Raw genomic sequence first — 6,000 nt, forward strand, 5'->3', positions numbered from 1 at the left:
TATTAATAATATTAATAATAACTAAGCTATAATATTAACATTAATAAACTTAATTCATAGTATTTATGTATTATAATTAATATTCATAAATAATGTTCATAACAATTGCATTTTAGACATTAACAACAATAATAAAATATAATATCTACAATACAAACATTAACATTAATGTTATTAATAATAAGGTTAACATATTCTTAATAATTTTGTATAATAATTATTTATGTAATAATATTAGTGAATGTAATAATTGATATTTTGTTAACTAGGTGAGATTGTTAATGTGGCTAACATAATCATTAATGGTTAACTTTAATAAATCAATCTTATTAAACACTGACAAACTTATTAAACAATAACAATTATAATAGGTCTTAATTAATCTTTTATTAATGTATTAAGCCACATGTGTCTTGCAATGGAGTTGAACTTTTGAGGCCATAGTTATACCACACCCTAAAAATTATTTAGGTTTAAATTTTAGTTTTAATATAGTATGAGATAGTTTTGATGTTTATGCCATCTAATAAAACCTTGTTTATATAACCTTGTATATATATTGTGTACTTTTGCAGCCATAGTTGTAACCCACCCTAAAATGGTTGCTATCTACATGTATTGTAGATATATTCTAGAACGATTGTTGGAGTTTTGGAGGCATAACTGTAAGACTTAAATTTTCATTTGACGACATGTTTTAAATGACAATTTTTAACTTTTAAATATAAAATTATGTGTTTTAATATAATATAGTATGACAGTTTGTATATATTATACATATATATTTATTTTATGACAATCTTTATATATTATACATATATATTTATTTTATGACAATCTTTATATATTATTCAACTATTTCATTATTTCCTTTGCAACCATGGCATACTTACACAATTCGTTTATCATCTGTTGAATCCCATCGATATATATGGTATACAAAAGTGAAAATCCAAGATTTTATAAACATGCATTGAACTAGGTTGCTTGAACCAATTACCCCTTCATTAATTACATCTTCTATTATTTGTATATCATACCATCAATTTTAATAGTGTGGTTTCAACTTTCATGATACTATAAAACCTTATTTTTAAGTTACACTATCTCCAATTTAAGCTCATGCACCCTATTTCATTTACTCATTTTATTTCACGTTTTTTATCAGTTGTTAATGTTTAGGCATACATATTTTATATATATCTATTAATAGATATGCAATGACTTTATTCTAACAAACACAACATTTTATGAATCCGAATCAATGTTAAATCAATTTAAATGCACCACATAATAAATTTTATGACTTGTTTCCTTCACTATTCAATATCCCATAATATCCTTTCTAGCTTATGTTTAGAAAAATACTAACTGAATTAGGAAACTTATAGTAATAGGATGGCTACTTTTGGTAGTAGGCTTCACCATGTACTCATAATAGGTTTATATAGATCTATAACTTCCTCCTCTTTCAATTGTTTCAACATCTAGTTAAAACATGATATAAAGTACTCACCTTTATCTATTGTGCTAAATATTTCTTTCTTTGGAGAAGTTTGGTTTAGGGTTTTTAGGTTCATACATTAATATATTTTATTAGCTCATTATCAAATTTGATGTATCTACATGCTCCCTTAATAGTTTTTTAATTATATCAATACACATCATAATCAAGTGAAAAGAAATCACTCTCCATTCCTTACTATTATGATGTTTTATGGATGATTTACGTTTTTTATTACATTAGTTCTCTCTTTCTAATGCCAATGATCAAATCTATGGTTGATTCATTAATGGTGAACTAAGAACTTTCGTTAAAATATGTACAAAAATAACCCTTAAGTCCCACAATATGGTGTTCATTTTAATATGGGGACCCAAAATGATATACATCAGGAAAAAAATATAATACAAATAATACTAATAAGAAAATGTGTTTGGGAAAATATCATTATAATATTTTCGGCATGTATTTTTTGATACAAAGTTATGTTATTATAAGGGTGAAACCTTGGTGATGGAAATATTTTATATGTTTCGATTTAAGATCATTACATATTCTATTGGAGCTAGATTAAAACACTTAGAACCTATAGAAGCTTCACATTAACTATTGTGTTATTAGTTTTATTTTAATAAGATTATTTTCCTTAATAAATTAATTTGATTAATTGTTATCTCCTACATGAAAGACCTATAAAATGAATCATGAAAAGAGGGAAAAAATAACAATATTTAATATTAATGATTAACTAAAATCACATGAATAAATTATATAGTCACCATTAATTTCCCTCGTCACAAATAAAATTCATACCCAATTACAAGGATTTTAATTTTACATCACTATAAATAACCTATATTTTTTTACAATAATGATCAATGTGAAATCAGAGATCAAATAATTTTTATTTTAAATCTTAAAAATAAAACAAATTAAATGACCTGGAATAGCTTTCCTATTATATTTTAGAAAAAAAAACAAAAACAAAACAACACCATAGATAGCAAGTTGTGTTTTGTGTTTGAAAGATAAAATACAAACCCTAAGTCAACCAATTCCTTTTTTTTATCATAACAAATGAAGTAAAGAAATTTAAATCAAAATTTTAATGGGATGATCTTAATTAAAAAACAATTAGTTCTTCCATAAGTTTATGATCGACCAAAAAGAACGTAAACCTAACGCTGCCATGAGTATGACAAACGATGCCTATGCACTGTATTCTTCAGCCAAACCTGCCCGTTGCCAGCTACCGTGGTAGCAGTAGCAGGAATCTTTTGTATTTTTTCTTGCAAGTGTTTTCTCTGTTGCATGTCAATGTTTTTGTGGACGTGACTCTGTGTTAGTTCTTTTGATTCTTCCATATTTTTATGTAATTTTTTAAAATTAAGAAAATTGAACCACATATCACAAATCAATTAAAGAAAACAAAAATGTCATATGATAATTACTACAATTAAAAGAAAAATGCATGTCAAAAGCATTCTACTCATTTAAAGGCACCCATATATATTCATTTACAGATTCTCTAGCTCATGTATCTAAAAACGAAAGATCGATCGTTAAGAGCGGATCACAGTTTACCACATTCTCTATAACAAAAAAAATATAATTACTAAAATTAATTTTAATTGAAACTGAGTTAATATTTTTAAAAGTTTGAGTTTAAGTTGTTTAGCATGTAAAATTGAAGAGTTTATGGGAAATGAATCTTGCTCGAAATTGGATCCCCAAATTCTATGTAAAAAATTTCATTTCATCAATAATTTTAACTTTTCCCTAATTTAATGTCATATGCAACTCGAAGTAAAGATGAAGTCAAACTTAATATGTAAATTTACAATGTAAATACATTTATTTTAATTTGTGTATTGCTAATTTATGCATTTGTAAAATCTAATTATATATTTACATTTTACTGTATTTAACTTTTTTGATTATAAGATTTACATATTTTGAAAACAAATTTTATGGAGAGTTAGCAGTTTTCTTCTTTAATCATGTAAGGAGTGAGATAATATATCTTATTTTGTTGTCTCATCTAAAAAATATAATATATATATTTTTTTGTTAAAATAGTTTGTGTGGTTTTAAAGAAATTTTTAATTTTTTTCTTCTAATTTTAGATATATTTTGTCCAAAATTATTTGGTTTTTTGATACAATATTTAATGAATCAAAGTGTATTAAAAAAATTATCTTAGAATTTGAGAATGAAAATTCATAATTAAAAGAATCCATTCTTTAGAGGAAACTAGTCTCCAAACTTTCATCTTTGTATTTTCCAAACAACTATAATTTTTTCTACACAATTATGCTATTTAGAATATTTTTCCTTTTCACTGGTACCACATATCGTGTCATGGACACATACAAAAAAATATATTTTCATGCTACCCATGTCGATTATAGAGTAGATTCATTGTTAATATGAGAATAACAATGGTCAAATAAACCTCTCAAGGGTTACATTGTCTCTACCCTTGGCTTGATTCATTTCACATCACATCCATATAGAAAGAATTCTTTCCACAATACTATCATACCAAATCATAAGAATTTTTATCATTTTACCAAACCCTTTTTAATAATAAAAAATGGATTGAAAATGCATGGCTTCTCTCTTTTGTGACACCACTCTACATTTTATTTCTCCCTATGTTGAAAACATTTAAACGATATGCTTCTCAACTACTCTAATCTATAGGGAATCTCCACAATACTTTCAATGTAGCTGATAGCTGAAAATTATTGCACTTCTAGTAGGTTATCCCATTATAACTTCTTACATAACATCTATAAATCATTTCATATAATGTAATAGGAAACAATGCAATTTAGTTGGCTTAAGAAAATATAATTGCCATATATGATCATAGTCATTTGTAGACATGATTTAGACAACATCAAGAAATGCTCATTTCTATTTGTTTTGCATCTCTAGCCACAAAATATATGGAAACACCTTAGATTTCATTGTTCGGGAATAGACACAAGGCACACATATGAATAATTAGAGTCTAGTTTATGCTAAAATACACTTCTATATGATTACTTCTTAAAATTTAGCCCAAGAATGATTTTATTGTACCTTAAAACAAATTTTGATTGTTTTGTCCTTTCATGACCACAATCACTTGTAGACATGATAATAATAAGAAGGCATTTGATATTATTTCTAGCTTTCCTATTTGATTTCAATTGTCATGTGCATTAAGGAAAACTTAGATAAGGACTCTGAATCACCTAGTTGTTGCTTGTGGTGATAAAACTGAGTTTTCATGTATTTCATTAAGGACCCTAAATCATCTAGTTGTTTCTTACCATAGTAAAATAAATTCAGTTATGTTTGAGGCTATTATCATGGAACTTTCACCACTTATCAAGTGTGTGCCCATTCAAAATTCAAATTGAACAATGCTTGTTTTTAGGCAAGATGTAATTGGTAACTCAAAGTTAATATGAAGTCAAACTTAATTATATCCATAAACATGTTTATTTTAAAATAGGGATTTCAAAATTTTAATTTAATTATTAATTATTATTATATTTATGGTAGGACCATTAGATTTTCTATGAATTTGTTTAGTAGTATACACAAATCAAGGACTAAGATTTATGTGCAACTTAGTTATGTTTTTTTTGTTATTTTCATTAAATTAATTAATTAACAAAATATGACATGAGAAATTTTCATATGAAATAAGTTATTATTTTTTTCACATGTGATATTGAGAAGCGATGACTCTCGCCCATGGTATTGTAACATAGTCTATTTATAGATTAAGAAACTCCATGATAAAACGAATATAAATATTCATCGTTTAAATCTTCTTCCATGCTTTCTCAAGTCAATATATGTTTAACTTATAATAATAATAATAATAATAATAGTAATAGTAATAATAATGATAATAATAGTAATACTAATGATAATAATAATAATATAGTTAATTTCATAATCTTAGAAATTTTAGCAATGTGAGATGTATTATGAAGTAACCTTTTTCATGTTTATTATGGATTCATAATTATTAATTAATATGAATTAGTCATAAGAAGTTGTTATTGCCACAACCCTAATGAACAAACGTCCCAACTTCTTCAAATTATGTGCACAAGTGCAACAATACAAAATTCCCAAGTTCGATGGGCTATCGTCACAAGTTCAAAAAATACTACATCGTAATTCCAAAGAATAGGGTATATTTTTTCTCTTTAAAAACCAGCATCATGTTGTCATAAATGTGACGATCTGAACATTCGAGGTTCGTTAAACTATGGTCACAAGTTCATTGAATGCTACATTCCAATTAAAATAAGTAGGGCATATCATCTTCAAAAGAACATAATGTTGTCACAAGTGTGACAATCTAGACGTCCCAAGTTCATGGGAGTGAGGTTACAAGCCCAGTGGGCCATACATCACACTTCTAACAAACATGGCATGATTTGTAAAAGAAAATTCCAAATAAAACATGGCCTTCACATTCTTGA

The sequence above is a fragment of the Pinus tabuliformis genome, chromosome 4_1 (assembly GCF_031772625.1).
Source record: "Pinus tabuliformis cultivar Carrire ecotype Pingquan chromosome 4_1, CPIR1, whole genome shotgun sequence".
Taxonomy (NCBI): domain Eukaryota; kingdom Viridiplantae; phylum Streptophyta; class Pinopsida; order Pinales; family Pinaceae; genus Pinus; species Pinus tabuliformis.